Source organism: Cyclopterus lumpus, chromosome 10 (assembly GCF_009769545.1).
Source record: "Cyclopterus lumpus isolate fCycLum1 chromosome 10, fCycLum1.pri, whole genome shotgun sequence".
Taxonomy (NCBI): domain Eukaryota; kingdom Metazoa; phylum Chordata; class Actinopteri; order Perciformes; family Cyclopteridae; genus Cyclopterus; species Cyclopterus lumpus.
Genome location: NC_046975.1, coordinates 722533 through 733221, shown reverse-complemented (window position 1 = coordinate 733221; position 10689 = coordinate 722533). Strand labels below are relative to the sequence as shown.

The following is a 10689-nucleotide window of genomic DNA, read 5'->3' as shown; positions in this document are numbered from 1 at the left end:
CCGGTGCCTCGAGGAATGTGAGTATTAATATGACTTGGAGGAGTTGAGCAGTTTTAAACAAGATTCAATGTCGCCCACTCTGGCCCCCGGGATGCATATGACTTTGGTCCGTGGCTTCCCTATCTTCACGTTTCTGACTATGGAGCTACCTATAACCAGAGTGAGTTTCTCAGTGGGTGTGTCGCTGAGTGGGGAAAACTGGTTCGAAACGTGAAGAGGTTGGCGGTGCTCAGTGGGCTTCTGTTTAGACTTAAAACCCTTTCGAACAGTCACCCAGCCATCCGGCTGCTCGGGGGCTGCCAGGGGACAGCTAACAGAGGCTAAAGCTAAAGACTCCGCACCGGCTATGGGGGGTGGCGAGCTAACTAGCGTAACTGTCTGAGCTTCGATGGTGCGGAGCCGTGCATCTAACCCACTTAGAACTGCCTCCAACCTAGCAAATGAACTACACTTGTTGCATGTACTATTATCATTAAGAGAGGCAGAGGAATAGTTATACATGAGACACTTTGAGCAAGAGGGAGCGGGAGGGGTAGAAGAAAACATCGCAAGCTGCTAAGCTGGCAACCGGAAGTGATGCAATACGCTTACCGGAAGAGAGAGAGCGATGCGTTCAAGAACCTCACGAGACAGCACTGGTGAAAACTACATATGACCTACTAATTGCATCAGATAGAGGACTCATCTCTGTACTTGTTTTATTAGACCTTAGTGCGTCGTTTGACACCATTGATCATGACTGGATCAGTCGATTGGCATTTCAGGTACCGCACTAAATTCTATTTATTTGATCGATCTTAATTTGTATTTGTAAACGATGAAGCCTTGATGACCACCAACGTTAATCACGGAGTTCCACAAGGTTCTGTGCTTGGACCTATTTTATTTACCTTTTTATATATGCTTCCTTTGGGCAATATTATCAGGAAACACTCCATAAACTTTCATTGTTACGCAGATGATTGTCATGCCCTCCTCCTCACCTGCCTACTAGGCTCTCTCCTTCTCCCTCTCTCTATCTCTCTCTTGGTGTGTAGGTGGCGTGGCTAATTGCTGATGTGAACCGGGTGTGCTGGAGTTGGGGCTTGATTGACCAGCTGCCTTCAAAAGCTCCACTCCTGCTCTCAGTCTGCGCCGGACTATAGACTCAGTTCAAGTTAGTTCTAGCTGCCGCTAAAACGTAACTATTGAGATTCTGAAAACGTCCTGTTGATCCCATGCCCTAACCGTGCCTGTCTTCTTGTTCAGGACCAGCAGCTGGATTATTGCCCCGACTCCAGCTCCAGAGTTCTGCCTGCCTGCTTACCTGCCTGTCTACGTTATTGGACATTTCCAATAAACCTCAGTGACTTTACTCCTGTCTCAGCCTCTGCCTCTGTGTCCAAAACCTGGCCCCCTTAACAATAATACTCAATTATATCTATCGATCAAGCCAGAAGAGACCACCCAGCTCGCTAAACTTCAAGCATGTCTTAAAGACATAAAAACATGGATGGGTTTAACAACTTCCTGATGTTAAACCCCCCAAAAAAACCTAGTTTTTTTTATTATTTTACTCTGCCCAGAACACCTCAGATCAATTATCTGGTGATGTGGTTTCTGTATCTCGGCATTATCTTTGATCAGGACTTGTCCTTTAACTCCCACGTTAAGCAAATCTCAAGGACTGCATTTTTTCATCTACGTAACATTTCAAAAATCAGGCACATCTTTTCCCAAAAAGATGCAGAAAAGCTGGTTCACGCATTTGTTACTTCTAGACTAGATTACTGCAACTCCTTATTATCAGGCTGCTCTAATAAGTCTCTTAAACCCCTCCAGTTAATCCAGAATGCTGCAGCTTGTGTACTCACAAAAAATAAGAAAAGAGATCACATTACTCCTGTATTAGCTGCTCTGCACTGGCTCCCTGTAAAATTATGAATCACATTTTAAATTATTCTCAGCTGCAAAGCCTTGATTGGTGATGCACCATCATATCTTAAGGAGCTTGTAGTACCATATTGCCCCACTAGAGAGCTGCGCTCACTAAATGCGAGGCTACTCGTGGTTCCTAGAGTCCTAAAAAGTAGGATGGGAGCCAGAGCCTTCAGTTATCCACCCCCTCTTTTATGGAACCAGCTTCCACTTTCAGTCCGGGAGGCAGACACCTCATTTAAGAACAGACTTAAGACTTTCCTCTTTAATAGTGCTTATAGTTAGGGCTTAATCAGGTTTGCCCTGGTCGAGCTCCTAGATATGCTGCTATAGGCTGCTGGGGGATGTTTTAGGATACACTGAGCACCTATCTCCTCTTCTCTACTTATGGATGAATTTACATCTCTCCATTGCACCTTATTAATTCTGCTTCCTTGCCGGAGTCGTTTGACTTCACATCTCATAGGGTCCATTGGACCTGGCGGTGTCTGATGCCTGGTGAGCCGGCCTCCCGCGATGGCCCTGTTGATGTGCCCCGCCCCCCCTCCTCTCTACCTCCTGTTTCATGGATTGGAGTTCCATTCATCCATTGTCATATTCATGTAATGTGTTTATGTAACTCTGTAATGCTGTTCATTCTGTACACTTGACATCTATTGCATCTGTCCATCCGGGGAGAGGGATCCTCCTCTGTTGCTCTCTTGAAGGTGTCTTCCCTTTTTTCCCTGTGAAAGGTTATTTTTGGGGAGTTTTTCCTGATCCGATATGAGGCCCTGGGACAGGGATGTCGTATGTGTACAGATTGTAAAGCCTTCTGAGGTGTGATATTGGGCTTATACAAAGTAAACTGAATTGAATCTTGCCTCAAAAAGATGCAGGAAAAACTGGTTTGCGCTGTTAGGATGGCCATATAGTGGCTGGATGCAGTAGCAGGAAGCTTGAGACAGGTTTGCTATGTGGCCAACTAGGTATTTATTTCACCAATATTTGTAAAACATACATTTTGTCACTGTTAAATCTACGATTCACTGGGCTCATGATGTAAATATACTGGGAGATAAATTTAAAACACTGTAATTTTTGCATTTATTCTTTGTAAAAAATAAATGTTTCAACACAAACACAAATGTAACCAGCAAACAATACAAAACAATAAATTATAGTTGCAAACTCTTCTTCTCATTCGAAGCAGTGGAGGTAATCGTGCATATGATGGGTGCCCCGTACATAAGTTCTCCTTGTTTTGCATATACACATGACATGTACAGTTTCACCATTTAAGATTCGTTCAAACCACACTTTCTCTTGATTTGACCGACATACAGAGAAAGACCGTGAGAGAGACAGACAGACAGACTGACAGACAAACAGACAGGCAGAGAGACAGACAGACAAGCACAAATGAGCACTACATGTTTTGAATCACCTACAGTCAAATACACAAGACACCCTCCATTTTAAAGGCCTCCAAAGCCAAGAGCTGAACCCAGAAAAGAGTCCTGAGGAAAGTACCGGCAATTGTAACGGGGAACGTGAGGCCTTTGGCGAATAAGACCAACGAACTCGGCGCGCTGTAAAGTCTGAGGGGCTTCCGTACGTGTAGCCTCATGCGTTACGCGGACTTTCCGGATCACAGTGCGTCGATGCCCGGCTTCAGGCCTGTTCGGGCGGACAGAGACGCTATACAGAGCGGTAAGAGGAGAGGTGGCAGGATTGCAGTGTATGTGAACAAGAGGTGGTGCAATCCCGACCATGTGTGTATGAAGGAGCCCCAACATTGAACTGTTAGCCGTGGGGATGCGTCTGTGTTATTTGCCTAGCGAGTCCGCCATTATTGTCGCTGTTTAAGTGCCACAATCAACCTCTACAACCTGAGCCTGAGACAGGAGGAAGTCCCAGTGCTGTGGAAGACGTTGTGCCGGGTCCCTGTTCCAAAGAAGTCAACTGCATCTGACCTCAAGGACTTCCGACCAGTTGCCCTCACATCCCATGTGATGAAGGTGCTGGAGAAGCTGGTCTTGGTTTACCCTCTGCAGTTTGCTTATGAGCCTTGTGTGGGAGTGGACGACGCCATCATCTGCAACAAGCTCAGTCGTACCTGGATGGAACCGGTGGCTCTGTGAGAATCACTTTCTTTCACTTCTCCAACCACTGCTGCTGATTGAGAAGCTGCGGGTTGTGGGGTTCAACGCGTCCACCGTCTCCTGCATCACTGACTATCTCACAGGTTGACCACAGTATGTCCGACTGGGCCGTGTGCTGGCTGTCACTGATGTTGGAGCCCCACAGGGAACTGTTCTGTCTCCCTTCCTGTTCACCCTGTACACCAGTGACTTCCAGTACAACTGCAGAAGTACTCTGATGACTCTGCAGTGGTCGGGTGTATTAAGGATGGACAGGAGGAGGAGTACAGGCCAGAAACGGATGACTTTGTGGAGCGGGCCGGTAGAAATCACCTGCTTCTGAACGTGGCCAAGACCAGACAGATGGTGGTAGACTTCAGGAGGAAGACGACGGCTCCACAACCGCTGAGAGTTCTGGGAGAGGATGTGAACATGGTGGAGGAGGATGTGGACATGGAGAAGGAGGATGTGGACATGGTGGAGGAGGATGTGGACATGGTGGAGGAGTAGGTGGACATGGTGGAGGAGTACAGGTTCCTGGGTGTCTCCATCGACAACAGATTGAACTGGAAGGCCAACATCAATGCTGTGTACAAGAAGGGGATGAGTCAACTCTTTTTCTTGAGGAAACTTTGATCCTTCGATGTGGGCAGCAAGATGTTGGAGATGTTCTACCAGTCTGTTGGACCAGTGCTCTGAGATGTTGGAGATGTTCTACCAGTCTGTTGTGGCCAGTGCTCTGGACTTCTCCATAGTCTGCTGGGGGAGCAGCATTGGAGCCGGAGACACTAACAGACTCACTACACTGGTGAGGAAGGCCCGCTCCATCATTGGCTGCAAACAGGACTATAAGGAACAGGTGGTGGAGAGGAGGATACTGAAGAAATTATTGTCCATATTGGATAACCCGGACCACCCTCTCCACCTACTGCAGGGACAGCGGAGCACATTCTCCTACAGACTGCTTCAGCGCCGCTCTCCCGTATCAGGAATGTTCTCCCGTATCTACGGGAGAACATTCCTGATACAGGAGAACATTCCAGGTACAGGAGAAAATGTCCTGCCAACTGCTTTTAGACTTTATAATAATCACCTCTGGCCAGATCCTCCTCAAATTGAACAACATCAATAAACCTTGCACCGCTTTCACTTTATATGCACTTAGATACACTGTATATACTTACATTTTAATTTTTTTTGTTAATTTCCTTTTATTATTTTAATTCTTAAATGTAATATAAGACAAACAAACCCTGCTATTTTATTTTATTGTATTGTATGTTATTCTTCTAAACTAAGATCTACTAGAGAAGGAAACACAGCACAGATACAGACAGACAGACAGAGACAGACAGACCGTCAAGCAGACAGACACAGAGATCAAAGGAGAGAGGACCAGGTGGCGGTGATCAAACTAACACTGCAATCCAAACAAAAAAAACAACGATCGGAGGTTGAACTGTTGAACCCATTTTAGCGCCACTTCTCCGTACTGTGTGCTGCTACAGCACGTCTTCTTCAGTGATTCTCGAGACGCCATTGAAGGAACGACAGCCGGACCGCTGGGAACATGACGTCTCTTCTTGAGGTAAGAATGCCAACATAATGTATTAGTCAGAGTAAAAGCTGTTGAACGGTTGACGTTAGTGACACCTTCTATGTTAGGTTAACCTCTCCTTAAGGGGTTGAGCTAACCTTATGTTAGCTAGCGGTTAGCTACATGAGGCATGGTTGTCTGCTGTTCTGTGTCGCCTTGGACGTCAAGAGTAAGTTAACTTAGCTGTCTTATACTTGAGTGTGTTAACGTTTCTTTAACATCGTCGATGTAACGGAGGTTATAGGTTTCTGTGTTGAACGAGCTAACATTAGCTTACTTTACCACAGGTTAGCTAAGGCAATATTTAGTTAAAGCTAGCGTTATAGGTTAGGTTAATTAACGTTACTGTGGACACCGAGGGGTGCTACAAACTTCATCTAATAACCACATTTTTATTGAAGTGCTTTGAAGCCGGTCCCAAGCAGACGTGTAACATTAGATATGGAGCTTTAAAACTCATTTATACCGGAGCGTCACGTGGACAGCAGTCCGGACAGTCACGTTAACAGACAGCAGACGTGTCTGTCCGGACATGTTCAGACATGTCTGTTAACCTGGCTGTCCGGACTGCTGTTCACGTGACTGCTTACAACTGCGCTGTGGAGTTATATGAATGCCAGTGTGAAGACACAAAACAGCTAACAGCTCATGAGAAGGAGCTTCATGTGGAAGGACACCGTGAGCTGTCCAGTGAGTGGATGTAAATGAGTCAATGTTTAAATTTATGTACAGATAATTAAGAATACTTACTTTTATCTTGTAAAATGTAATTAATTTGCTCCTGCCACCTTTCAGACATTGTAATCCAACTTGGTTGTGGACTTGGATGGGAACAACTTTCTGACCTTAATGACACCCAGGAAAACGGTGAGATTCTAATCCATTTAAATGCCAAAAGCAAGCAGTTTTTGTTTTAAAAGATGTTTATTTTATTCGTGTTGGAGAGGGAGAAGCGCCCCAGTGGAGCGAGAGGGGATGATCTGCAGCAAAGGGACCACCGGAAATCAAACCTTGGCCGCTACGATAACAACATCTGGCACGTGAGTGGGAATTTAGCCTTTTTATTTTCATTTACAACCGTTGCATTGAAAAGAGTAAAAGTTGATAATTGAGATGATTTTGTTTTTTACCGAAGAGGATGCATGTCCTCCCCTCGTCCTTTATTCCCTTACTCTTTCTTTTTAGGTGTGATTACGACTACCAGCATGGACCTCATCACCTTCTTTGTTGTTCTTCTAGTCTACCCCATGAATGGATACAAGTTTTGTCAAGGATAAACGGTGGTAAGTTGTAGTAAAGTTCAGTGTGTGTGTTCATTTAACAGAAAGCTTTAGGCTCATCTATTTTTGTAAGCACTCTATCCATTTCATGTTCAAACAGTGTATGCATGTTACATAACTTTGTATTAACATATGGCTAATTTTATTATTTATTTTACATTTTTGATAGACTATACTATCGACTGGCATTTTTATGAAAATATTTTATTCTACTCTTCTTCTTTTTTCAACATTTTGTACATTTGTTATTTTATTGTTAGAACCACTTTGTAACAGTGTAAGTGATATTTAAAGTTATATTATTGTTGTTACTGTTAATCTTCTCTATTTTGTCTTTTTTCTGGCTGAGAGAATCATGTCAGCCCACAGTGGACAACCGATTGACTTGTGAATCTTCAAGCAGTAATGATGACAACACCTGCCTTAAGTTCCAGTTTCCTGAACATCGTGCCATGTCTGCTTGAGATTCTGTCCCACCTGTCTTCAGTCTGGACCCAATGACTCAGACACCAGTCTTGTCAAGGCTAATTTTAGGTAAGCGGTGGTATAGTTCAGTGTAGCAAATGATGGGTGCAAGCACAACTCAAACTTCACTCAATGGATCATCCTCGGGTCCATGGCCCGAGCCAACTGCTCATGCAAACATAGAAGATAGAAGGTTTGAACTGATATCCCCCTTAAATTTCATTCCACGTATAGCAGTAACATTTAATTAATTCTAGGGCATATCCTCATGTGTATCTTTCCCAAAATCCACCTTTTACATTACATGTCATTTAGCTGACGCTTTTATCCACAGCGACTTACAATAAGTGCATTAAACCATGAGTCCAAACTCAGAACAACAAGAATCAAGCAAGTACAATTTCTTCAATAAAGTTAAACTACAAAGTGCTATCAGTAAGAGACATTTAAGTGCTGGCTCAGACTCTGACTGCCAGGAACCTCGGTGTGACACTCGACAGTCAACTCTCTCTGACTGCCAACATTACCACAACAACACACTCCTGTAGGTACATGCTGTACATCATCAGGAGAATACGACCTCTTCTCACTCAGAAGGCGGCACAGGTTCTGGTCCAGGCTCTGGTCATCTCACGGCTAGACTATTGCAACTCCCTCCTGGCAGGTCTACCTGCTAATGCCATTCGACCTCTACAGCTCATCCAGACTGCAGCTGCTCGACTGGTCTTTAACCTCCCGAAATTTACCCACACTACTCCGCTCCTCCGCGACCTTCACTGGTTACCGTTGGCCGCCCGCATCCGCTTCAAAACATTGGTACTTGCGTACCGTGCTGTGAACAGATCGGGTCCGGTCTACATCCAGGACATGGTCAAACCGTACACCCCAGCCCTTTCACTACGCTCGGCTTCTGCCAATCTGCTTGTAGCTCCTTCACTTCGAGCTAAACACTCAACAAAATCACGACTGTTTGCTGTGCTGGCTCCTCATTGGTGGAACGAGCTCCCCATTGACATCAGGACAGCAGAAAGTCTCTACATCTTCCGTCGCAAACTAAAAACACATCTTATACGACTATACCTTGAATAGGGAAGGTAGAGCCGTAGTAGCACTCTAGTAGCACTTAAATGTCCCTTACCGATAGCACTTTGTAGTTTGGCACTTTAGTAGCACTTAAATGGCACTTACGGATAGTACTCTGTAGTTTGACGTTATTGAAGAAATTGTACTTGCTTGATTCTTGTTGTTCTGAGTTTGGACTCATGGTTTAATGCACTTATTGTAAGTCGCTTTGGATAAAAGCGTCAGCTAAATGACATGTAATGTAATGTAGTCGAAAAATAAGTGTTTTTTTAGTTTGCGACGGAAGATGTAGAGACTTTCTGCCAATGAGGAGCCAGCACAGCAAACAGTCGTGACTTCGTAGAGTGTTTAGCTCGACGTGAAGGAGCTACGAGCCGATTGGCAGAAGCCGAGCCAAGTGAACGAGGTGGGGTGTGAGGTTAGACCATGTCCTGGATGTAGACCGGACCCGATCTGTTCGCAGCACGTTAAGCAAGTACCAATGTTTTGAAGCGGATGCGGGCGGCCACCGGTAACCAGTGAAGGTCGCGGAGTAGTGTGGGTAAATTTCGGGAGGTTGAAGACCAGTCGAGCAGCTGCATTCTGGATGAGCTGTAGCGGTCGAATGGCATTAGCAGGTAGACCTGAAGGAGGAGTTACAGTAGTCTAGCCGTGAGATGACCAGAGCCTGGACCAGAACCTGTGCCGCCTTCTGAGTGAGAAGAGGTCGTATTCTCCTGATGTTGTACAGCATGTACCTACAGGAGCATAGGTTTGCAACTGTGTCTTTGCACACAGGTGTTCCGTACTATTAATTTAATGGTAAATGAAGGAGGGCATTGTTTGCCATCAGACTGGGTCTCCTCATTAAAAAAAATCAAACTGAATGGCAGAGGCAGATATATTAGCTATTATACACTGAGTATTTCAGTTATTCAAATGCACAGTGGTGTAGTGGCTAGCACTGTCGCCTCACAGCAAGAGGGCCGCGGGTTCAATTCCCGGTCGGAGCGGTCCTTCTGTGTGGAGTTTGCATGTTCTCCCCGTGGCAGCGTGGGTTCTCTCCGGGCTCTCCGGCTTCCTCCCACAGTCCAAAGACATGCTGCAGGTTAATTGATCTCTAAATTGCCCATAGGTGTGAATGGTTGTATGTCCCTACATGTGCCCTCGATGGACTGGCGGCCTGTCCAGGGTGTCCTCTGCCTTCGCCCTATGTCAGCTGGGATAGGCTCCAGCGCCCCCGCGACCCTAATGAGGATAAGCGGTATTGAAAATGGATGGATGGAAATCCACAACAGGATACAGACTACTGTAATCTACATTAAACACATTTTGATAATGCTGTTATGCTAAAATGTGTCCTTTACATTCAACCTGACTTATTCATTTTGAATAACTATAAAGGTGACTTTATCATTGGAGCTCAGTTTAACACCAGAAGACAGTGAATGTTCATCTGTTTAGGCATCATGCTCAAGCACTGCATCAATCTAACTTTGCCTTTGCTTCGTTTTTTGGCTGCAGTGAGGATCACCTGATGGTCCACATACGAGTCTTCAAGCAGAACTTCCTGAACTTTCTGTCCGTGTGAGACTATACCATGTTGGGTGCCCTCTTCAGTCAAGTCTGGACTCAGCGACTCATTGCTCTTGATGAACTCAGGGCAAGTGGCTAATCTTTTCATGTTTATTCATGGGTTATCCTTCATGTCCACATGCTGTTTCTTCAAGATTTCCACAATGCTTTGTGAGTATACAGTACATGTTATTGGATCAGTTCAACCTGTTTTTTCACAGAGAATGTTAGTTTCTTAAGGTTTATCAACGATGGTTTGTATCTTGATTTACAAAAGGTGTTATTTGATATTTCCTTTGTAATTTACAATAAGCGAATGTTGACTAAAATCTATGCCAACTAATTGTTATACGTTGTACCATGTTTTTTGCAAAGGAATTCTGGTAACCACAGTTGCTGGCAACTTCCTTTGAACTTTGTAATAAAATACCGTAACTCATACAGTTGTACTGTGTTTATCTCTGAGTCTGTAATTAGGTTTACGGTAGAACTGCTGTTTTTACAAAAATATACCGTAATGTATTATACATGTCACTTTATTTTTTTACGGTAAAGTACTGGCAACTCAGCTGTAATTCACCGTTAACTTTTCAATAAAGTACCGTAATATATTTTACAGTTATACCGTATTTTTCACTGACAAATACTTTAATTAAGTTTACGGTAGAAC

General features: G+C 44.5%; 1 long non-coding RNA gene across 3 annotated transcripts; it reads left to right on the top strand.

The window, feature by feature from the left end:
* The first annotated feature begins 5479 nt into the window (after window positions 1-5479).
* Window positions 5480-10441, top strand: LOC117737578. 3 transcript variants are annotated; one of them, XR_004610048.1, is made up of 4 exons: window positions 5480-5628; window positions 6433-6677; window positions 6823-7451; window positions 9969-10441. It is a non-coding gene; the product is annotated as an uncharacterized LOC117737578 (long non-coding RNA). The 3 variants fall into 3 exon arrangements; XR_004610050.1 differs by lacking the exon at window positions 5480-5628 and adding an exon at window positions 6257-6337; XR_004610049.1 differs by lacking the exon at window positions 5480-5628 and adding an exon at window positions 6269-6327.
* Window positions 10442-10689: the final 248 nt, after the last annotated feature.